Source organism: Peromyscus eremicus, chromosome X (assembly GCF_949786415.1).
Source record: "Peromyscus eremicus chromosome X, PerEre_H2_v1, whole genome shotgun sequence".
NCBI lineage: Eukaryota > Metazoa > Chordata > Mammalia > Rodentia > Cricetidae > Peromyscus > Peromyscus eremicus.
The window spans coordinates 84,657,361-84,683,314 of record NC_081439.1 but is presented as its reverse complement, the minus strand read 5'-3'; the positions used below and the strand labels follow the sequence as shown (position 1 = coordinate 84,683,314).

Sequence of the window (25,954 nt, the reverse complement as noted above, 5' to 3'; positions counted from 1 at the left end):
TATTTCATCAAGGCATTAGAGAGCAATTTAGTTTTCTTACAAAGATGGAGTATATGAGTATCTTACGTGTTTCCATCAGAGGGCTAGCTCATCTCCAAGACTTCCAGGAGACATATTCAAGTCTGTGCATACTTATAATACTGCGGAAAGGTCAATTTTATAGAAAAAAATCTGACTTTAGAGATTCTGCAGGCTGAGAGCATTCAGCCAATTGTCTGCATCCCTTCCTAGATCCTCAAATTAGGCTTTTAAGGCAGCAGCCTGCGTACTGAAGGCTTTTTGTTTGAAGAAAAAGGTAAGTGAAGAATGGAAGAGTGCCTCAGAGGCACTTCCGGTATTGATGAAGAGCCTGCTTATCGCGGTTTCCATGGTAACCTGACGTCATCGAGACGACGGAGGTGGGCGAAGTGATTTTTTTAAAAATGGAGACTTGCTTTATCTGGTGAGAACAGCATCCTTCCTCCGCGTGCCTGTACAAAAAGATGCAGATGTGAGTGCCCGGTTGTGGAGGAGACAGACTTCAAGATCCCAGACTCAAGTTGGTTTGTTCCTGTTTCTGGTTTGGTGCTCGGTTAATTCTCTGAATAACTCTGAGGGAGAAGAGTGAGACCCTCGCTAGCCCCAGAGATTAGGCTGTCCTGGTTCCACTTTCCACGTTACAGGTTGGGCATTCGTGAGAGAAGGACATGTGATGGCTCCCTCTGAGTTTAGCTTCCCCGTCTGTGACATGAGGGTCCCGATGCTCACCCATAGGAAGTCTGTCACCTTCAATAATAACACATGAGCAAGCCAAAGACCCTGCCTGTGGTTATTGTGAGATCACCAATCCCTATATTATTTCAGGCCACTTTATTTTACTGTGTTAAAAACTAGCGTATAAAGTAATGAGTTTCAATTTTATTTTTTTTTTTTTTTTGCATTTTCATGCATTATTTTTGGTGTGCCTCCTCCCCAGCTCCCCTCCTGGCTCTTTCCTCCATCCTGCTGGTTCTCTTCCTTCCTCGCTCCCAACACCATCCTTCTCTGATTTCATGTTTCATAAATTTTTATTCTCTTTTTATCCCCATCTCCTACCTTAATATCTCCTTTCTCTCTCATGGTTCCTTTCTCTAGTTTCATCTCTTTTCTCTCTCACACACACTCTCTCTCTGTCTGTCTCTCTGTCTCTGTCTCTCTTTCACACACACACACGAATCTGCATATGAGATAAAACTCATGTTTATTATTTTATTGACGATGATGATTATGATGATGATGATTACCTCCCCAGTGATATTTGACTTTAGGAGTCTGGCTTATTTCATGTAACATAATGATCTCCAGTTCCATTTTCCTGCAAATATTATTTGCTTTCCTTTATTGTGTATATATCCTACATTTATTTTCTCTATTTATCTATTGATGAGCATCTAGGTGGGTATATACCCAAAGGACTCAAATCTTACTGCAGAGATATTTGCATATCCATGTTTATCACCATACTGTTTACTTCCTTTTACTTTTCAGATTTGTTGCTAGGGGACAGATGAGCCCAAGAGAAGAAAAAGACCCCAGAGAGAAGCCCATTGTTATGATCAATACTCCATTGTTTCAGTGCCTTTGGTTGCTCACTGGTGCATCCAAAATATGCAGGGCACATACTTATTCCTCAAAGCACAGTGACTGCTGGATTCAGTTTCCTTCTGGGCAGCTGTTCTTCCAGTGACTGATCTTCATACCAGGTGTCTTAAGGAAGCAGTGTGTAATGATGCTTTCTGAAGTATCTGCTCTAGATCTGACGTGCAGCAGTGCCCAATATACCCTGGCACTTCTCTCTACCTCCAGTGACACCATAGAGCCGGATATGTGGTAGAATGGCTTGCACGGTGTTCAGAAAATAGTGTGAAAGTGGAACCTACTTTGATTTCCTCATTGAAGAGGTGCATCAGGTGGAGTTTTCTTTTGGCATCAGCTACATGGTTTGTAGTAGGTCTTGAAGCCCATTTTATAGAGGACTGCTTTGTCACAAAACGGTTAAGGAAAGAAATTGATGCTTAAAATTCATTTGTAATGTTATTAAATATTACCATTTACTTTATTTTCTGATTGCATGAATAATAATAGCAATAATAATGATAATAATATCAACAATTACTTCTTGTTTTATTATGATATATAACATACATATGCATATCTTTTCATCTGCAGTTCCTGGCTCATAATTACCTCCCTAACACATGCAACAGATTCTAGAATTTCTCTTCCACAAGGTGAGTCATATGATCTCTAATATTTTTGGTATGGACTGCCATAAAGAAATTTTCTGACCTACCTTATCATAAGATCCCCATTTCTTTTCTTTTCTTTTCTTTTTTCAAGACAGGGTTTCTCTGTGTAGCTTTGGTGCCTGTCTTGGATCTTGCTCTGTAGACCAGGCTGGCCTCGAACTCACAGAGATCCACCTGGCTCTGCCTCCCGAGTGTTGGGATTAAAGGCATGTGCCACCATTTAAAGGCATGTGCCACCACTGCCCAAAGATCCCCATTTCAATAAGAGTTCTTCCTCACATCAGAGAGGAAGGAATATTGTATAGAATGGTCAGGAAAAATCTGGACAGGCCTTGTTGGGTTTTACCAACCAGTCTGTCAGCATAGATCATATTGTTTGTCCAGTCACATTTCTACATGATTGTCTGTCCTTCAATTATGTCTATGTAAGAAAGCATTTGTAAAAATCTGAAAGGGATGAATTCACAGTTCCACCGTATAGCTCAGTACATGGAAATTCCTGGAGGGTGGCACCTAGATAAGGCATAGATACATTGGATCCCTTCCTCTGTAGCTTGCTATGTATCTCTTTGCCTAAGTCCTCCATATTATCATTTAATATGCAACTGATTAAAAACTTTTCCTTGAGTTTTGGGAGATGCCCAAACAAGTTAGTCAAACCTGAAGAGTGGATTGTAATAGAAGCACAAAACAAACCAGTCTAGGCTCGTGAGTAGCATTTAAAATGAGGCACAGGCATCTCTGAGACTGAGAGTTCATTCTATGGTAGTGTGAAAATTAAATTGAATTAGAGGGCACTCAGCCAGCGTCTTTTATTGGAAGTTTATAATGAATGTTGAAATTCAGGAATGTTTTCATAGTACAGGTCCTTTTTTATTTCCATGTGTTCTTTGGAATAGACCTGTTAATTTCTTCTTAAAAAGTATATTCTGAGACCAGGCATCGTGGCACATGCCTTTAACCCCAGCACTCAGGAGTGGATGTAGATGGATCTCTGAGTTTGAGGCCAGCCTGGTCTATATAGTGAGTTCCAGGACAGCAGAACTACATAGGGAGTTTCACAGAACAAACAAAAAAAAGTACATTCTGGAACTTTTTAAAAATCAGAGTTGAACTGACCCTATAGATAAATTTGAGGGTAATAGACAATGATATTGAATGTTCTGACTCATGATGATAGTATGTCCTTTTCAAGGTCTCTCAGCAATGTTTTAGCATTCAGCATATAAGCTCTACACGTGTGTGGACAGCCTCATCCCATACATTTCCTGTTCTGATGCTCTTATGAATGATAGGACTTTTCGTGCATGTAAAAAAAGTATTTTATATGCTGTCTTACTACACTAAGAGACATGTATGACAATCATTTCCTTGTAACTCTGCTAAAATACGCATTTGACCAAACAAAAGGCCTCTGCATCTAAGACAAGCATTTGCATATGACACAGAATACTGAGTACTAAGACATAGATCTTAATGGAAGTACTTTAGTACTTTCCTTCTCAGTGAGGCATTCTTTTTAAAAATGTGGTATGAATTGAGGCACAAACGTTTTACTTTTAAACTGTGATGGTAGAATGCCACCTAATTGTATAGTCCTAATTGAAAAGAAGAAGCTATTCTCTTAAAAAGTACAGAGCTAAACAAACGAGGAACACCTTTTGCATCTTCACATCTGCACCATGCAGATGTTGAAATGTAGGAAGCATCCTCCCCATTCATCTCCGAATTGAAATTGAATACTGTTTCAATAACTTATTTACTCCATTTCCACCTCAAAGTATCAAAAAATTATTTTCTATACATATAGAAAATTTAGTTCTCTGTAGGACTTCAAGCACACATTACCTAGGGATTATTCAATAAACCAAGAATATTGTATTCATTCCCTGAAATACAGCTAATATATAGTTGTGGCACACCCCAAGTAGATTTCATTTAAAGTATACAGTGGGAGGGTGCTGGCAAAATACTCTGGGCAAAAATAAATAGATAGCCCTTCCAATATGATGTACTACCACCACACATGAGAAAATTCAAGAACTTACTTTATTATCTATCCATCTATCTATCTATCCATCTATCTATCTATCTATCTATCTATCTATCTATCTATCTATCATCTATGTATCTACCTCTATGTATTTATCTCTCTAGAGATACCAAAGAATTAGCTCATATGATTTTGGATGCTTGGTGAGTTCAAATTTTGATGGTAGAGGCCAACAATTTTCAGACTAAATGAACAGTTGAAATCTGAATCAATAGCCAGTCTACTGCGGACTTGCTAGAGCCAGTATTGTAAATGAAATCCAGAATGAGTCACAGAATAACCTCTTTACTAGGAAGCATCAGCTTTCTGTTTTATCTAGGCCTCTGAGTAACAGACAAGGCCTACTCACACTGTGGAGGGCAATCTGCTTTACTTAGTGTACTGGTTCAAGTGTAAATCTCATCCAAAGCACACTATAGACATATCCAAAATAATGTCTGGGCACTGTAGCATGGTTGACACATATAATTAATCATCACATCATCTATTTGCTCAAACTTCTATTATCAGCTTTTAGAAGTCATTGACAATATATTTAAACTAGGGAGAAAAATGTTCCTGAGGCAATTTTATAGGTAATTTTTAGAAAAACAAGTCAGCAAAATATAATAGTTTAGTAGCTCTTAATTTTTACAATTGCATTGTGGAATTTTCATCTTTTATCCCCCAAACAAATCCGTCTTGAGGAATTCCTGTGTTCTGGGGTTTTGAGAAAAAGAATGTGTATGTATGGACATGTATGTATATTTGTGTATATTGTTTAAGCCATGAGAGTAATTATAATAAATATTTGAGATTAATTACTGTGTATTATGTCAGTTACATTCAGTTCCTAGTACATATTAGGAAGCAAATGGAGGGCTGTGATGTTTGATTTTTCTCAGCTTTCCTTAGCCATCATGGTTACCATGGTGACTCAGTGAATGCTGTGGGATTTGGTGCAAACTGAGCATCCATTTATGAGGCTTTTTTGAATCACTTCTTATGATGCTAGTTGTCAAGCACTGTTTTTATAATTCCACCGTTCCTTCTGCATGTATTAATTGACATTTGACTGCTGAATAGAGCTATTTGTATGCTAATAAGGCTCATAGGTTATTATTTCGCTCAAAGAATTATCATGTGTTATTACAATTATATATTTTATTGCTCAATTTTTTTATGAGCACTATATATCAAAAATCCCCTAAAGTTGGTCTTAGTGTCCATTTGATTTTTTTTTTTTGAGACAAGATCTTGCTGTGCAGACTGGCCTGAAACTCTGTGTAGCCCAGATTGACAGGTTGACTTGAGACTCCTGCCTCTGCTGAGGTTATAAGCATTCTTTTTTTCCTAGTTCCTTGAAATATAGTGTTACTTTAAAAAAAATTTGAGATCTTTCTTCTCATTTGATAGCAGCATAAATTGCCATGACTTTCCTTTTTATAGAATGACTTCCTTTGCATTTGGGTGAATTTATCTGTCCATTTTTGTGTCAATATATTTTTTGCATTTAAAATGTTTGTCTCTTTGGTTGTTTACAAGCATGGTTAATTTCCTCCTGTTTCTTTTTAGTTTTTCACTGTTTTGTTTGTAAAACACACTGGCTCCGGGTGTGATAGCACATGCCGATAGTGTCAGTGCTCAGAAGAATGAGGGAGAGGGATTGTGAATTCAAGACCATGCTTGGCTACGTAGTGAAATCTTGTTTCAAAAAAATTTTTAAAAAGGGAGGGGACAAAGGAGAGGGGAAGGAGAGGGAAACTTTATATAATTTCTAACTTTCTGAAACTTTTTTTTTAATTTTTATTTTCTGAAACTTTTAAGACTTATCTTATGTCCTAAGCTATGAATTGCCATAGAGAATGTTGTGTGGATTGTGGGGAAGAATGTGTGTTATACTGCTATTGGATGCATCCTTCTTGTGGTCGTCTGGAGTGGTAGTGGTGTCTGATGAATGTTGTCCAGGAAACTTCCAGGAAACAAACCCGAAGCATAGCATTCATGAAAGGGCTTTCATCTCTGGGATCCAGAGTCAAACAGGACCTGAAACCTAGGGTGCATTGCTACATTAGTGCCTGTACAGGGGACACATGTGCTTGTGAAGTATCCAGGCATCGTAGAACAGGAACACATATGTGAGCAGAGTTAGAGTGGTTCTGACATCAGGGTGGTGGTCTCCTTAGCTGTCACTGAGCTACTGCCTAAAGCATGGTCCTGCATAATGAGGGCCCAGTGCTGAGGCTCAGGGTATGAAATAGATCAGTTTTCTAACGGCTCTTTGTGTCAGAGGTGTGGGTGGCCATAGTGCCGTCATAGATCTTCAGTTTAGAGTGTAGATACCCATGGAAATGCTGTATTCCTGGACCTGAGAATGAATACACATGTACATCCAAACCTGTCATGTGTGCCCTTCCAGATGTGTCCACATGTATCCTTTTCCAGACTTATTAAAACAGACACCCATTTTCTCCACTTGTGATGAAGGGAGTACTAATGGAATCAATAGCTAATATTTTGAGTCTCAGGTTTCTAGGAGCTAGGTTTCCAAAAATAATGAATATGAACCATCTTCCCAATATTCTAGGCCTTATTTTTCATCTTTGACTTACACTTTTACTCCTTACATTATTATATTAGGATGCTTCTATTATCTGGAGCATCCTGGTAAAAGAAGACAATGTTCAGGGGTTCTTTATAGGAACAGACTGTAGGGGATTATGGCCTTAGTTCTGGGAGGAAGACAGAGGAGAGCAGATAGAAGGTCTGTGCACTAATAGGAAGGTTTTCTCATCCCCATGTGCTTATTACTCCTGGGACCGTGGGCTGAATGAGACTGTGACTCAACTTTGATCGCTCTGAGGAATCTGTGGAGTTGAGCATGGAGTGATGTAGTGTGGCTCCTCATCCTTTCCCCTGATGGAGTCACCCTGAGGCTAACTTGGGCTGATAGGATTTCAAGGGGTAGCTAGCTGGGTGGGGGGACAGGAGTGTGACAAAAATCCAAGGGGCTCCATCTGAGATAGGCCAAGGAGAAGCATGTTGGAAGAATTTTTTATTTCACAGTCTTCACTTTTATCGGGAAAGGGGAGACTTCCTTTAGTGGAGACTGTTGAATGTAAAATCCTTCTGAGGAATGTTCCTGTCCTTCCTCTAGGTGTCTATCATGTCTCTGAAGATGCTTGTTTGGGGCTGTCAAGTGGGTAGAGGTATACATAGTTCTAAAGTATTCTAAACCAAATTACAGGGGCTTGGGGATTTTTCCATCAGATTTTGTATTTTTTTTTTTTTTGGTATGGGAAAGGCTGCAAATATTTATCCTTATTTTTTTTACTTCTACATTTTATTGTTGTTAATAAAATGGAGAATACCAAAAAAGAAAACATCAGTAAAAAAAAAAGGCCCTTAAAATTTTTGAGACAAAAATCTTACCATGTATACCTGGATGGCCTTAAGCTTGTGGCAACCCATCTGTCTCTGCCTCCTAAGTGCCTGGATTACAGTATATGCCTTGTTTTTTTTCCCCTCTTTCTTTTTTTTGTTTTTTGTTTTTTTTTCGAGACAGGGTTTCTCTGTGTAGCTTTGGTGCTTGTCTTGGATCTTGCTCTGTAGACCAGGCTGGCCTCGAACTCACAAAGATCCGCCTGGCTCTGCCTTCCAAGTGCTGGGATTAAAGGCGTGCACCACCACCGCCCGGCCTTTTTTTTTTTATAGTAGGGGTTGAACCTCGTGCTTCATGCTTGCTGGGCAAGCAACTGTAACACCAAGCCATACCTTCAGTTCTTTAAACACATTTAAAATTTTCTTATCTGTGAATGAATCTTAAAATTTTCTCTCTAATTTTTGGAATACATATTCAAACATTTTACTGAAGTTTATGCAAATACAAACAGTTAAGAACAAGAATCAGATAACATTACTCATATTCATTTTAATTTTAGTTTTTAAAAAGAATTTATTGCTGGGCGGCGGTGGTGAATGCCTTTAATCCCACCCAGCACTTGGGAGGCAGAGGCAGGCAGGTCTCTGAGTTTGAGGCCAGCCTGGTCTACAGAGTGAGTTCCAAGACAGTCAGGGCTACATAGAGAAACCCTGTCTTGAAAAAACAAAACAACAAAAAAGAATTTATTTATTTTATGTGTTTGAATGTTTTCCTGCAAATATGTATGTGCACCATGCGTATCCATGGTGACTGTGGAGTTCAGAAGAGGGTGCTAGAGTCTCTGGAACTGGAGTTTCAGGTGGTTGTGAACCACCATATCGATTCTGGAAACTGAACTTGGGTCCTTTGCAAGAGCAACAAGTGTTCTTACCTGCTGAGCTCTCCAGCCCCCATGTTACCTTTTTCTCATTTCCAAATTATGAAGGTCAGTCCATACTTATCATTAGAAATCCACATGGCAATCATATTAGGTATGTGTGGTGGTTTGAATAAGAATGGCCTCATAGGCTAATATAGTTGAATAGTCCCTAGGGAGTGGTATTATTTGAAAGGATTAGAAGGATTTGGATGTGTGGCTTTGTTGGAGGAAGTGTGTCACTGAGGGTGGGCTTGGAGGTTTCAAAAAGCCCATGCCAGGCCTAGGTTTTCTCTATTCCTGCTGTCTGTGGATCTGGATGTAGCTTTCAGCTACTGCTCCATTGCTTGCCTATAGGCTGCCAAGCTCCCTACTATGATAATAAACTAAATCTCTAAAACTGCAAGCAAGCCCCCAATTACATGCTTTCTTTCATAAGAGTTGCTTTGGTCATGATATCTCTTCACAGCAATAGAACAGTGACTAAGACAATATAAAAAGAGTAATTAATATGGTTAATATTTATTCCTGACTTCCTCAGTGCCCCAACATTATTGTCAATGCCAAGACTATGCTTACTAATTTAAGACTTCCCACAGCTGGTAACTGAGTAGTTAATATTTTCATGACTTTAAAAATATCAGAACTAGGGCCTGGATAGATGGCTCAGTGTTTAAAATCACTGGCTGCTCTTCTAGAGGTCAGAGTTCAATTCCCAGTACCCACACGACAGCTCACAACCATCTATAGTGGAATCTGAAGCCTTCTTCTGGTGTGCAGGCATACCTGAAGACAAAGCACTCATATACATAAATTACATAAACAAATATACATTGAAAAAGGAAAAAAGGGTACATTAAAAAGTTTTCTTTAAAAACATATGAAAATGAAAACAGAAAGGGCACAGCCAGCAAGTGATGAGGGTGAGAAATGAACACAGGTCATGTGGGTCCAAGGTAAATACCCCTAACCAGTATTTGCTACTTACTGTTTTTCAGAGACAAGACTAGCGTTTTTCTTAACCAAGGCACAGCAAAAGAAGTGAAACTGGTTTTCTCAGTTGAGTGAGCAGGGATAAGATACTGAAAGGAAAACAAACAAACAACAGTCATGGTTTGGAATGCTGGGAAATAGGTGTAGAGTATTTTATACAACACTGCTTGGAATCTTTTCTCCCTGTGTTATCATTCTGAAGTAAGTGTTCTGTAGGTAGACAGTTGTACAATAGACAATTATGATCAACAAATTTAATAATTTATTTACATAAGTGATAAGTGTCTAGAACATATGTGAAGTAATAGAAAACAACATCCTCCAAAACAATGCAAAAAATAAGCCTTGCCAATGGTGTCAACTTTTCATGTTACTTCACAAGCTTTCTTTAATATATATATGTATATATATACATATATATGCACACAATATATACAGTATTCTGACTGCATGTGCCCCTGCAGGCCCAAACATGGCAGCAAATCTCATTACAGGCAGTTGTGAGCCACCATGTCGTTTCTGGGAATTGAACTCAGGACCTCTGGAAGAACAGCCAGTGCTCTTAACCACTGAGCCATCTCTCCAGGCCTTCACAAGCTTTCTTTAAGATGATTTTTTTTATTTAGGTGCAAAATATATGATGTCATTGTAGTTTTAACTACACTCTTGCTTGTAACCAGAATGGTCTTAATGGCATCATCAAATGAGGTATGTCCAAGCCTTAGCCCCCCAATGCCTAAATTCATGACTGTGCAATTTAGGATCTTGAGAAGAGATTATCCTGGATTTAGAATCTAACAACGGTTGTCCTCATAACAGAGACAGAGAAGTCTGACATACAAAGGGAAGATCAAAGAAGACTGAACTTGCAGTGATACTGCCATAAAACCAGGAAAGCAACATCCACCAGGAAAGCTGCAAGAGAGGCAAAGAAGGTATCTCTTCTGGAGGCTTAGCAAGAAAAGAAATTCCTGTTGTCTTATGATCAGAAATGTGTGGTGATTGATAGGGTTGCCCTAGGCACCTAGGCTGTTTGGTAATAACACATCTCAAATGTAACTGATTGTAAGCAAACATCAGCCTATGATGTGTTTTTACTATAGTTGTAAGAAAAACAATAGTAAGAATGATACATAAAGCCAAATTTAAAAATTGATGAACATTTCTAATGTACCATACCCCTTTAAAGTGTTGAGTCATTCAGTGCTCAGAGCACACTTCAAAGATGGGCAGTGTTGCTGATCATCTTTGTACAGCATAGATGAAACACTACGGGGCAGGGAGGAGGACAGTGCTCAAGGCTGCAGGGTTACAGAGTAGGACAGCTTGCATTTGCACTCAGAACATCGCACTCCAGAGCCTGAGGAACTGTCCAAGACTTATTGTTAAGGGAGAGAAATGGTCTGTACAATCGAGCATATGCTAAAACACCATTAAAATAATATTTAATGTGTTTACATATTTTTATAAACAATTAACAGTATCTTGTGTTAAAAAGAAAATTTCTGACCTTAGAGAGAGAATTGTGCTGAAGGTGAGCGAGAAAGACAGAGACAGAGAGACAGAGAGACAGAGACAGACAGACACACACAGAGAGAGAGAGAGAGAGAGAGAGAGAGAGAGAGAGAGAGAGAGAGAGAGCGAGCTCAGACCAAAAACCCACACACACATATCATCCCTCTTCTCCTGTATTTACTAGAGAATTAGTGGATCACCTCTAATAGAACAGTGTAGGTCTTGTGTTCAAGAAACATTTAGTTGCTGAGAAATGGAAAAAACAGACTGTTGTGTGTCAAATAAATGCCTGTTACCTTGAATTTTTTTTTTTGTCCCTGCACAGTCAGGACATAGATGAAATTTTCACGTGGTGTGATGTGTCTGGATAGATCCAAGGACTGGTTAGGGCAGGTCCAGCATTTTTCTACACAGATGTTACTAACATGTGGTGATAGCAGGGCAGGTCCAGCATTTTCCTACACAGATGTTACTAACATGTGGTGATAGCAGGGCAGGTCCAGCATTTTCCTACACAGATGTTACTAACATGCCATACACTTCTGGGGCAGCCACTAGGCCCACCCAGCACCAGTCAGCTCCTCAGATCAAGGCATAGATGGGCCCTGTCTTCCCAGGTCGGTGCCTGATTTGGGTTTGCTTGGAGGCATGATGTGAAACATCTCTTGTCACATTATGAAGACCCAAGGACAGAAAGCACTTCCTGACTCAAGTTGTGAACACAAAGGACGCCAGAGAGATATTTCTTCATTACTGTAGATGTCTGTGTTCTTGTTAGGCAAAAAACAGAGGAATGATTTTCACGGTGCCTGCCTCAGATCTAAAGCTCAGCCGGATCCTGCTACTGTGTCCCAACAGTTAAAAGCCATCAACGTCCCACTCTGTGCCATGCACACTGGGAATATTTCCTCCATTCCCCTCGGGGCATCTCTGTAGGAAAATCCTGGCCTGTCCTTTTTCACAGATGAACAAGCTCAGGCTCATCTCCAGATGTCTGACAGGGTTGGCCGGAGTCCATCCCTTAACCCCGAGGGGACCCTGAGCACTCCCAGGTGTACTTGCATCTTATTTCGGAGGGGAGGAAGGAGGTAATCTCTGTTTCAGATGTTCCCGTGATAGTTGTAGAGGATTCCTCCCATTAGTTCAGCAATTCCAGAAAATTCTGGAATTTCAAGGCATACTCTGAATCTGTGTCCCTTTTTTCTCAGCTCCCTGGTCTAACAAAGCTGTAAACCTTCTGCTCAACAGTTGATAGCCCTATCTAATGTTATTTTATCTTGTCTTATTTTTATTTGCTCTTTGTTTTGATTTGAGAGTCCAGCCAGGCTGGATTGGAATTTACAGTGCTTTCCCAGGCTGACCTCTGTCAATCCTTCTGTCTCGGTCCCCTAAGTGCTGAGCTTATAGATGTGTGCCAGTACGCACATCTTCTTTTTCTCTTTTCGATGCAAAGGGAAACATTTTATAAAGACTAACAAGTGTGCTAAAATGAATCATTTCCTATGACTGCAGTTGTTTGGAAACTTGGTACGTGTATTAAAGTAGCTCCATTTTCTGTTTCCTGTTTGTCCCCAGATCTACCTGGCAATCAGTGTAGGTTGACGATCCACACAAAGGCCACTGCATTAATCTTCCATTATCCCACCCTTATACAGTCTTTCTAGGCCCTTTTCCAACCCCTCTCTGCCACCCTGTCTCTAGGACACTATAGACACAGCTGTAGCCAGCACCCTCTTTATCTACTAAACACCTCCCTAGGGCCCCCTGTGCCTGCTGCTGACTGTAATAGAATGCTAGAATTATCTGCTGATTTTCATGTATATGATTTTATGATATTCTTTACACATACAGTTTCTACCTTCAAAAGAATTAGAATCATTTTTATAAGCTTATTTTAAGGGCTATCATTTTTTTTTTCTTATTGTGGAACGGTCTTTGTAGCTGTTTGCTGTGGATGGCGTCCTTTTGCCACCTGGTGGTCAAATCATAAACTGCAGCTTGAAGCCTGGTGAGCTAGGTGAGAGGGAGGGGCCGAGGCTAATTATGCCCACAGAGCTTTCTGGAGGTCTAGATGGATAAAGGGGATGTTTCCACAGTTTAAGGCTGCTAAGGCTGCCAGACTGAGAGTACTGCCTAACACTATGTTGAATTGAAATCAATGTGAGAAGCACAAAATGATTTATTTTCACTTTCGTGTGTAGGTCTGCTGGATAGCTAGCTAAGAGACGTATGAACAAAAGTGAATCCTGGCCATTGTGTTCTTTGTAACCTCCTTTGCCTATGTTATGACCCTGTTTATATAGAAATACATTTAAAATACATCTACAATACAATTTCATCTTAAATTTTATATCAAATTGTTTTTTTAGAATCGATGCCAAGTTCATTTTACCTATAGTTTTATAATAAATGTAATTTCTTTACATTTTTAAAATTAAACTTCAGTTTCAATACCTATGTACATATGTAAGCAAATGCATTCCAAATCATTTTTTACATTAATTTTTTCAAAATGTCCCTTGAAAACTATGAAATGTGTGCCATGTATACACTGACAAAATACATTCACTGTATTATTACTGTTTATTGTTATCAATATGGTATGAAAAAGTCTATTTCCCTGAATATTGGTGATAATTTGAACTATTGCTAATGTGGCAGGCAATATAGCCACCTGTCATCATTGTATTGATTTTTATAGCTATCTTTACTTTCTCCTAGAATTTTTCATCTTATACCTGTGAAATAATAATTTTCACAAATTTATCTTATGTATTCTGATATCTTTCACTGTAAACTAGGTGTGTGTGTGTGTGTGTGTGTGTGTGTGTGTGTGTTGTGTGATTTTCTGAGTATGTTAAAGGAAATAGTTTGGCTGATCCTAAAATGAAATATTGTACTGTCTGAATCAAGAAAACCATCTTGGAAAAATTGGTATGATAGTAGAATCTGACTGCTCTCTGTGTGTGTGTGTGTGTGTGTGTGTGTGTGTGTGTGTGTGTGTGTATGAGAGAAAGAGAGGGAATGAGTCAGAGACTTGTGATGACAACCATATCTCCCTCTGACTTCTTCGCCTCTTTCATATTTTGCCTTCTACTTGGCTAACTTTCTGAAATTCCAGCCCAGAAGTGAAGGAAATGAAATTTCAGGGTGGCATCATTAGCAGAACCTTATTAGAATTCCTCACGCCACCCTTAAGGCTGACTTCTGCAAGAGTTGTGCTCCTTGGACAAATATTGCCATCCTTACATCCAGGAAGGTGGTTCTAATTTATTCTCACTGACACAGACTCATGTGAAGAAATAGAGACACATAAGGACAGTAATAATACCGACCTCATAGAAAGCAGGCCTTGGGGTCTTCCATAGATCCATTCTTAAGGTGCTACCATGGAAGATGGGAAAGTGAAGATGTAAGTCAGGCTTTCCATATGCAGGGGGGAAGGGGAAGTCAATGGTTAGAAAAATACAGGACAGAGTTAGAAGGACCAGGATATAGCCCGTTTTATATATATTAGTGTTTACATCACACATCACACATGTACATCAGGCCTTCTTTGTATGAAAAAGGATGGTTATTCCTGTGGCACAGGGGGCAAGGTTTTAACAACTTAAAATTACTTATTTTTTGAGATTATAATGTGTAATGTTATTAATAGTATAGATATAATTAATATCTATGTAATAATTTAGATATATAATTATATCATTTCCCACTTCCTTTTCATCCCTTCAAAATCTCCCACATGTCCCTCCTTACTCTCTTTCAAATTCGTGGCCTCTTTTTTCATTAATTGTTGTTGCATACATATATTGTAGATACATATATATTACTAAATACATAAGCACAATCTGCTCAATCTGTGTGCTCTTATTTGTATGTATATGTTTTCAGGGCTGACCATTTGGTACTGGATAATCAATTGGTGTCCTTTTCCTTGGGGAAAACTGTTTCTCCCACTCTCAGCATATTTTAGTTCTTTGTGTAGGGCCGAGGCCTGATAAGCTTTCCCTATCCACTTTAGCATGTCAGTTATTGTTGTCCTTGTTCAGCTCATGTTTAGGTAGTCATGTTGGTGAGGCTTTATGGGTGTAGCTTCTGACTTCACTAGGAGATGCAATCTCACCCTTACAATCTCCCTGCCCCCTCTTATTCGATGTTCCCTGAACCTTAGGTGTGGGTGTTGTTTTGTGGATGTAGCCATTAGGACTGGACTCCACGACTCTGCTTTTTGATTTGCTGTGGTTTTCTGTAGTTGTCTCTGTCTGTTGCAAAGAGAAGTTTCTTTGATGATGGGTGAGTAATACACTTATCTGTGGGTAAAAGGACAAATATTTAGAATATATTTGGGGATTATGACAGTTCAGTAAAGGGGCAGCTGTAGGTTCTCCTCCAAGATCCATGCTTTCACGAGCTCTGGGTAGTTGGCTAGAGTCCCAGTACCAGGCATGGCCTCCCTCTTAATGAGCTGATCTTAAATTAAATCCAGTTAGAGAGCCAAAGTATGTGTACCACTACTGGACCCTTGGGGTTATTGTGCATGCCAGTCATTTTGTGGTTCAGAGGCATCACAGCTGAGTAGGACTATTGGTTGTTCCTGTCCTTTGGAAGCTTGCATGGTGCCTTATGGTGCCACAAAGGCCAGTCCTCAGAGAGAGAGATTTCAAATATGTTTCCATTTTATACAAAATAATTTAAAGGCAATTAAAAGCCACACATTTAAGCCGGGTGTTGTGGTTCACACCTCTAATCCTGGTACTTGGGAAGATGTAGGAGGATTATCGTAAGTTTGATCCAGTGCGGGCTACAGAATGAAAACTGATCCCAAACAACAACAAACATCCCCCTATATGTTAAGAATAATTTTCAGCAAATATATATCATTGTGCACCACTGTAATAACTTTCAGATATTTCTGTCACCTTGAAACCTCCCATTATGGTTTAGTATAGTTAGACCCTCCTACCCCAGTTGAATCTAGAATAGAAATGTGAGACAGGTTCTGCTTATGTAGCCTAGTCCGACTTTGACTTCACTCTGTAGTCAGGGCTGACCTTAAACTTGCAATCCTCTTGCTTCAGCCTGCTTCCTGAAAACTGGGATTATAAGGGAGTACTGTCCTGTCCAGCCACAGATGTGCTCTGTCTTTCTGGATTCTCCTTTTCTCTTCTGGGGCAGTTGATATAAATGGATTCATGCTCTATTTGTTTTGCATCAGGCTTCCTTTCATTTTGTGATGTTTTCAAGGTTCATCCATATTCTAGAATGTAGGAAGATTTATTTCTTTGTTTTTTAAAGGTGGAATAATAGTCTATTGTTTAGTTATTTCACATTTTATTTATCTGATAATCACTTGGTGGTCTTTAGGTGATTTCCACTTTGGAGATGTTATGAGTAATGTTGCTGTACACTTTTGTGTACAAGTGTTTATGTAGACTAAGGTCTTGCTTTTTCTTAGTATGTATGTACTTAGAAGTGGAATTGCTGGGTACGTGGTCTCTCTGTGCTTATCCATTTGAGGAATTACTACAAGGCTTTAGTGGCCCTGATACCCATGAAGAGCACAGGTTTCATTAGCTGTCTTTCTTGAAATTAGACCATTCTTCAGGGTGTGTGGAAAGAATACCACAGAGTTGAAGGGCCCTTCTCATCCATCACATCACCTCTGGGAGCATGTGATGCTAATGTGCCATCATGGGTAATACTGGTCATTTCCTCTTGCTTAAGGTCGTATTCATCAAATATCTACAGTGTACAGTAACTGATGAAGTGAGAAAAGAGAAGGATGGAAAATTCTGGCATATTTGTGTTTTTCCTGTAAGTCCATGTAGTGGACTGAGTGTCTTCATTTGTTTAGGGGAAGGGACAAAGGAGATCACATTTCCATTCAGCTAGTCACTATTGACTCCACTTTATGTGGTTGTTGAGTTTTCTTGTTACCTTATTTTCCTGTTCCCCCTTTTCCAATTTTACCTGAGAGAAATGCACTTCCTTTGAGCACCAGAAGGGTGACATGGGATCCTTATGCATCTTTGGCTGGACTGGATACTGGAGTGATAGCTCTCCATCGGCAGGCACCAGACTCAAAGCAGAAACTCTGGGACACTCTTGTCTAAGGGTATGTCTCTCAGTCTCTTAAACTCAATAGGAAACACACATGTTGAATGGAATTCTAAGATGCCCATTAGTGGCAAAGGGCCCACCTGGGTGTTTTGTGTCCCCTGCATTGTGTGTTGCCCATGGTTGAAGTCACCTGGAGGTTCCACTTCCCCGGGACATCAGTAAACCTCCTTCACATGGTGACCACGGGGGCCTGCAGCTACTGAAGCTCACCCTGGACATTGTTCAGAGCACGTTGGCTCTACTCCACAGAATATTCCAGGTGCAGAGTTGCCAGACTAAATTAATCCAGTTCAGCTCACAACAAATAGTTATACGAATGTGCAATATATTTTTTTTATCTGAAATGCAAGTGAAACTGAATGACCTACATGTATTCAGATTTGTTATATCTGACAACTCAGGAGAAGAAACTGAGTTCGTTAAACAAGAAGATATAAAGCTTCTAAAAATAGATGCTTATAAAGCAACGGAGCATCAAAATCTGTGGAGCAAAAGCTGAGAGGACTGACAGGGGAACAGACAAATCTGTAGCACAAATTCTAATTGGTCTTAATAAAAACCTGGAGCCAAATATCAGGGTAAATGCCCAAAGATCAGAGAGACAAAAGAGCAAGCCACAGCCACTTCTTACCTAGGCAACTCCTCAGCCTGAAAAGGGGGCCCAAGTTCCTGTCTCTGCTCGCCTTATATTCCTCTCTCCGCCCAGCCATATCACTTCCTGTTTTCTTCTCCCAAGTACTGGGATCAAAGGCATGAGATCCCAAGTGCTGGGATTAAAGGTGTGTGCCACCACTGCCTGGCCTCTATGGTTAACTAGTGGCTAGCTCCGCACTCTGATCTCCAGGCAAGCTTTGTTTGTTAGAGCCCAAACAAAATATCACCACACAAATCCATAGTTGTAATTGGAGTCTTCATCATTCCCTGTTCAGTAATACAGGGGATTGGGAGAACCAAAAGCAACAATTTTCCAGATGAGCTGAACGCCGTTGACCAAGTGGATCTGTTGGGTGTGTACATTATAGTCTACTTTAAAACAGTAGAATGTACGCTCTCTTAAAATGTGTGTGAATCATTCATTTAAAAAAATATCCTGAGTCACACACATACACAAATACAAAAAGTTGAAGAAACTGAAGAAAAAAAAATTGGGTTATTTGGTAATAATATATACAATTAGAAATCAATAACAAAAACAATAGGAAAGCATCTAACAATTCATCCATAAAAGACAATATGTCAAGATAAATAAAAACAGACAGAACAGCAATAAAAGGAACACTCACAGCTCTCAACATTGAAGGTATCAGAATATAGATCATAATCATAATTGTGATGGAGTGAATATATCAGAATAAATCTACTGCACCCAGAGAGGCTACAAGAAAGGCAAAACCATGCCCTTCATTATGCATCTCATTCTATCCCATTTGCTTTTTAAGTTCTAGTTTATTTTCGACTTGACACATAAGTACATAAACATGAGTATAAACATGAGGTACCATGTGCTATGTCAGTTCATGCATGTAGTACGCAATGGCTGGCGTATCAGACACATCTCATGTGCATCGTTTCTGTGTAGTGGAAACATGAAAACTCCTCTCCTACCTATTTTGAAATATACACTGTGGTTTTAATTCTTTTTTTTCTTTGGTTTTTTTTTTGAGACAGAGTTTCTCTGTGTAGCTTTTGGAACCTTTCCTGGAACTCAATCTGTAGCCCAGGCTGGCCTCGAACTCACAGAGATCCGCCTGCCTCTGCCTCCCAAGTGCTGGGATTAAAGACGTGCGCCACCACCACCCAGCTACACTGTGGTTTTAAAAACTATACTGCACCCCCATGCAGAAGAACCGCAGAACACCTTGCTCGGGTCTAACAGTGACATTGAACACACTGTCCACCCTCACTGTAGCATTCTTCGCCACAGAAATGGCCTTGAATGTGTCCTATGTGTATGAGTATCTTTCTTTCCCCTCTTTGAACTGTCCAAAATGATCTCTAAAACACAAGACAATGTCTTACTGTTTTTATTTTTTAAATGAATTTTAAGTTATGGAAAGTGTGGATTTATTACGGCCTTTTAATCCTCATGTGTCATTCACTTTGTTCTTCATTCCCAGATGGCCTTCCCTTTGACTTTCAGGTCACATGTATCCCACTAAAAACCTTTTTCCTTAATTCCCCCTCCCATGGTCCTCTTTCCGCTTTCCTTACACACACACACACACACACACACACACACACACACACACACAGTTTTTTTTTATTTAGACCCTGCATATGTGAGTAAATGGCGAGTATCTGTTTTTCTGAGTTCTACCTTACTTTACTTAAGATAATTTCCAGTTGCACCCACTTGCCGCCAAGGCTTTCACCTTTATTTTGTATATACGTGTGCATATGTACTCATGCTCTACACAGAGAGTGTGTGCAGGTCAGAGGACTGTAGGGAGTTCATTCTCTCCTTTCACCATGAGGGTCCTGAAGACTGATCTCACCTTGTCGGGCTTGGCGTCATGTGCCTTTACCCACTAAACCCTTTACCACATTTTCTTTATCCACTCATGTTTGTGGACCTCTGTGCTGGTTCCACTTAACTATTGTGAACAGTGCAGCAATAAACACAAACTAGCAAATAGCTATGTGGTATCCTGAGTTCGAGTCCATTGTGTATACACCCAAGAGTGGTATAGCTATGTCATATGGTACTTCTATTTTGATTTCTTTGGATAACTTCCATACTGTTGTTCATAAAAGAAATATACCAGTTAACATTCCCATCAGTGGTGTGTAAAGACCGCAGTGCAGTGGTGATCTTGAGGCTAAACTAGAATTCCTGTGAAATAGTAAGAGAAATACAAAAACAGAGACATGCTGCCTGTATATGTTGTAGATTTTATATTATATTTTTTATTAGGAGTGCATTTACAGACTGCAAAAGCAAGATGCTTGAGCGACAGGAACATTACAGTGCGCAGTGAGCAGTCTGTGACATTTCTCCCTTGGTTTTCAGTAGCCTGTTGGTCTTGGCATTTCTTGATGCTATGAGTCTGGGTTTGGTGCTGTTTTACTGCTTGTGAATGGTTGGGCTTCGGTTGTTGTTGTTTGTTTGAACTAAGTGGGACTATAAATGTAGATAGATGTGTTTTAATACCAAGATGTTCTTTTTTCAAATTCCTAAATTTCTGATTTCCATACCACTCTTTCAGACGTCTGTTTTCTTGCCGATACCAGAGGACTTTATCTCCACCTCCCTATAAAGTGTGAGCACTGTGTTTCAGCGAGCTGCATTGCGGACTTCTGCTGAAAACTTCTGTAAACACAACTGCCTTGTTCAGTTTTGTTGTAAACTGACTCACCATGCGATGCACTGTCGTTGATAGCTTCCTGATGTGTGGTGGATAAGAGTGATAAAATAAAGCTTACAAGAAAAGAAAAAAAAAGCAAGATGCTTATATTTGCTCCCTTCCTATTGCTGTGATAAAACACAATGACCAAGGCAACTTAGAGAAGAAAGCAATTAATTGGGCTTATAGTTTGAGAGGGTTTGGGTCCATGATAGTGAGGCAAAGGAACAGCTGAGAGTTCACCTTCTGGTCTGCAAGCAAGAGGCCAAAGGCAAGCAGTGGGAATGGCATGAGGCTTCTGAAACTTCAAAGCCCACCCCCCAAGTAACACACCTCCTCCAACCAGGCCATACCGCCTAATCCTTCCCAAATAGTCCCACCAACTGGAGACCAGGTATTCAAATATATGAGCCTATGGGGGCCCTTCTCATTCAAACCACCACAGTAATAAAATGTTAATTATAGTAGAAAGGCATTCTAATAAGAGAAAACGCTTCTGTCATAATTTTCATGAGGTTGACACAAAGGCCTGTTTGTGGATCAGACACCTGGTGCCCTCTTTAAATGAGCTGCACACAACTGATTAGACTGTGACAAGGTAGACTGACTTTGCAGATTGCGTCTATCTATTGACATTTCAAATGCACCCACAAGTTCATATATGCAGAACATCTAACAGATAGCCACAAGGAGATTTATGCAAGTAAGGCATCTAGACAGTAGTTTTTCAAATATCCATTCATGTAAGATATACATATGTATAATATATATATATATATATATGCATGCATTGTCTCTCTCCTTTCCCCTCCTCTCTGTCTCTCTCTCTGTCTCTCTCTGTCTCTGTCTCTGTCTGTCTCTGTCTGTCTGTCTCTGTCTCTCTCTCTCTGTCTCTCTCTGTCTCTCTCTCGTGTGTGTGTGTGTGTGTGTGTGTGTGTGTGTGTGTGTGTGTGTGTATGTATCTGCCTTAGCATGTGTATGGAGGTCAGAGGACAGCATTAAGAGCATGATGGAATCGGTTCTCTCTTTCCATCATGTGGGTCCCAAGGATTGAATTAGATCGTCAGGCTTGTCAAAGGTGCTTTACCCACTCACTGGCCCTGGATCACATTTTAAAACAGCACTAATCTCCATTGTATAGACACACAATGCTATACAATATACTGGTAATAATGAGAGAACTGGGGTAGATAGAGTATAGATGAAATTCAGAAATACGGTACATGGTGAAAACTCCCAATTACACAGTAGCAGCCTGTTAAACCTGTGAACTTATATTGGTTAAAAAGTTTCCTGTAGCCGGGCGGTGGTGGCGCATGCCTTTAATCCCAGCACTCGGGAGGCAGAGGCAGGCGGATCTCTGTGAGTTTGAGGCCAGCCTGGACTACCAAGTGAGTTCCAGGAAAGGCGCAAAGCTACACAGAGAAACCCTGTCTCGGAAAAAAAAAAAAAAGTTTCCTGTACAGTTTTGGTAAAATGTAGGTGTTTGGAGCCTACCCCAGACATACTGAATCTCTTTATTTGATGTTCTTTTAGTGTATATGATTACTGCTTTATACACTGGTGATACATTATGTCCCGGGGAATAATTACATGTTTTATCGCAAGATGTTTTCTTTACAAGTATTAGAACCATCAGTTTTTGTGAATCAGATGTAACATTCGCTCTTATAAGTGAAGGCATGAAAATTAGCAATATACATGTTTATTCTATAATTTTAGGGACTGACTTTGTTACACTTGATGCCATAAAAACAAGCAAATCTCATCACACTATTTTGATTACAGATGCCTCTGTAATTTTGCATTAGAAAATTACCATTGCTAAATTAACCACAGCCATTTTAAACTCCTCTCCCTTACAAGCAATTCTTGCTTTACTCTCACACTTGGCTGATGTTTGCATGATTGGCCAACGTCTAGAATGTGTGTCTCCGAGGAAGGAAGCCTGAAAGCCCTGTGGAAATGGATGTCAGCACAGTGGTGGGGAGGTAGAATATGTCAAGAAGCAGGAAGTCTCCCATCCTGACATTTTAAGACTTACCAAGGCATTAAAGGGTTAAGTAGGCAAATGCAAGAGTTCCCTTTGCTCTTCTACTTGGGAAGAACAAGAGGTCAGTTTGTGCATCATGAGTCAAGGCTATCGTGCAGCAAAACAGTTTTCTAGCCCACAGTTGTGCCCCAAAGGAGTGAGCGAAGAGCACAAATGTCATCAGGACCCAGGAAGCAGGAAGGGGGCGTGGTCTGCTAACAGCTGCAGAGAAGAGCACTGTGGCCTCATAGTCTGGGAGAACCAATAGGCGTTCTCCCAACATGTGGATGAGCATTGGTTCAGGGCTTGCCTCTAGGGCCTGTCTAGATGTGGATAAAGTTGTTTGTGTGTTAGAGAACAGCTGTTCCCCAAATGACTACATGTGCTGTATATTAGTTTTTAAAATATAAGTTCAAAGTGAATAATGCTGAATTTTCTCATTATATAAAGGGGTTCAATATGGTCTGCTAATTTATCATCATCAGTGCTTGTTATAATAGTCAATACGCAGTAGAAATATTGACTATGGGTAATTCTAAAAAGAGTCAGTCATTTTTTTTTTTTTTTGGCTTTTTGAGACAGGGTTTCTTTGTGTAGTCCTGCCTGTCCTGGAACTAGCTCTGTAGACCAGGCTGTCCTCAAACTCGTGGAGATCTGCTTGCCTTTGCCTCCCAGCTGCGGGATTAAAGGCATGCACCACCACTGCCTGGTGAGAGTCAGTGTTTATCTTAATGTTTTTATTTCTGTTGATAAAATACTATAACCAAAAACAAGCTGAAGAGAAAATAATTTATCTCTTCTTAAACATCCAGGTAACAGTCCACCACCAAAGGAAGTCAGGGCAAGACTTTGAGCAGGGCAGGAACCTGGAGGCAGGAACTAAAGTAGAAGCAATGGAGGGGTGCTGCTTACTGGCTTGCTCCTCATGTCTTGCTTATCTTGATTTCTTAGAGTACCCGGGAGCACCAGCCCAGAGGTGGCACTGCTCACAGTGAGCAGGGACCTCCCCTGTCAGTCACTACTTAAGGCCAATCAGGTGGAGAGTTTTTCTCTATTGAGGTTTCCTCTTCCAAAATGACTACTTTGTGTCAAGCTGACGTAAAACTAGCCAACAGGGTCTTCCTGAGTCTACCTCTATCTCGTGTGTGTGTGTGTGTGTGTGTGTGTGTGTGTGTGTGTGTGTGCTCGATTGACTCTAAGCCATTGATGTGGACTTCTCCAGGTCTTATTTTCATTTGTTTTGAGGACATGTTGAAGCTAGTGGCTTGGTTTTTCCCAAAGCCTGTCTAGTACCAGCCACAAGTCCCTACTCCAGGCTTACTTACCACAGTAGCCACACTATTTGTATATACCAGTCATGTCTTAGTTATACTATCTCAAACTTATAGCAATTTAGGAAATATGATACTGTAAAATGGGTGCTGTGGATATCGCTCTGTATAAATAAAACACTGATTGGCCAGTAGCCAGACAGGAAGTATAGGCAGGACTAACAGAGAAGAGAATTGAGGGAACAGGAAGACAGAGGGACACTGCCTAGAGCTGCCGCCAGGACAAGGAAGATGTAAGGTACCAATAAGCCACGAGCCACGTGACAAAGTATAGATTAATAGGAATGGGCTAAATATAAGAGTAAGAGCTAGATAATCATAAGCCTGAGCCAATGGCCAAGCAGTTTAAATAATGTAAGAGTCTGTGTGTTTATTTTATAAGTGGGCTCTGGGACTGGCAGGACTTGGCGGGAGCTGGAGAAAAATTCTCCAGCTACAAATGGAAATTTTGGGAGAGAAGTATATAGTATATATGTGGTACATACATAACCCAGGTATACAGAGGTAACGCGTACCTGTGTGTGGAGGTCAATGAAGGCATTGGTTGTTATCTCCTGTTTCTCTCTTCATTATTCCTTTAAGGTAAAGTCTAATCTGTAGATGTAACCAACCTTCTTATTAAATAAGAAACACAGAACCAATGCAAAGAAGAAAGCCAAGAGGTCAGAGCTAAGAGCTAAAACCTTTCTCTTCCTCCTGCGGTGGTCCTACCTCTCCGAACTCACTACCCCTGTGTTAATGTCTTTATATAGTGTTCCTGTTCTGCCTTCTCATTGGTTGTAAACCCAACCACATGACCGCCTCGTCACGGCCTGTCTGTATAGGCCTCCAGGTTTTCCTTGCTTGGTATTAAGATTAAAGGCATGTGTGTCCAATAATGACTGTATCCCTGAACACACAGAGACTTACCCAGCTCTGCATACCAAGTGCTGGGATTACAAGTGTACGCCACCACTGCCCTGCTTTCCTATAGCTTGCTAATAGCTCTGACCCCTGGGCAACTTTATTTATTAACATACAAATAACATTTTAATACAAATAAAATATCACCATACTAATCTCTGACTCATAAGCTTGATTCTTCAGCTAAACTGGCTGGTCAATAAGTTCCAAGCATTCGAATGTCTCTGCCCCACAATGCCGGAATGATAAGCATGTGCAGCCATGCCTGACTTGTTTTATGTGGTTGCTAGGGATTCATAGTCAGGTTCTCATGTTCGTACAGTAAGCACTGTTACTCACTGAGCCATCTCCCTAGTCCCTGTAAAATGAAAATTTGAAAAGAAAATATTTTCCTATTGCTTTCCCACTCTTTATTGAGCATAAAATTGTTGTTGAAATTTAAATTGAGTATTTTCATTTTTCATGCTCATATGGTAACCTGTATATGTTCTAGTAACAGCTTGTCCTTATTTTATTTGTGTGTGATTGACAATTTGTGTTTGCCTAAAATATAATATTTGGGGAATTGCTTATTTAATCAGGTATGAGTGTCCACAACTAGCTAACAGAGGGGAGCTCAGTGTGGAAAACTAGCTTGGTACCCAACTTATGGGACTTCAGAAAATGTAATAGAAGTTCATTGTTAATAGACTGGCAACTATGAGATTGTTTATAAACTTTAGGAGGTAAGCTGCCATAAACTACACACACCACTTAGGAATTCTGGTGGAAGAGGTTATTTTGGGCTTTATTTCCTACTATTAGGGTCAGCAAATAGAACCTTTCCTAAAACCAGTGTGAAAAATTCATGGCTAGTATACACAGTTGGGGAAAGCCTGAAAGGTTTTTCTCTGAGATTAGAAAGAAGACATTTGCATTCAGGATTTTACTGGAAGTTATAACCACTTCATTTGGGCAAGCAAAATCAAAAGCATTTGACTTGGAAAAGAAAACTCTTCATATTCATGTGACATGACCAAAGGTAATCTTTAAAAAAAATAAACTCTCAAGATTAAAAAAATGCTGGCTGTGATTGTTGTTCCATGCTAGGACATGTGCTTAGCATATGCAAGGTCC

The 25,954-nt window shown here is 40.0% G+C and overlaps 1 long non-coding RNA gene across 1 annotated transcript; it reads left to right on the top strand.

The window, feature by feature from the left end:
- Positions 1 to 1,729: 1,729 nt before the first annotated feature.
- On the top strand, positions 1,730 to 20,631 carry LOC131898793 (uncharacterized). Its single transcript, XR_009376028.1, has 3 exons — positions 1,730 to 2,249; positions 10,410 to 10,525; positions 20,435 to 20,631. It is a non-coding gene; the product is annotated as an uncharacterized LOC131898793 (long non-coding RNA).
- The last annotated feature ends 5,323 nt before the right edge of the window (positions 20,632 to 25,954 follow it).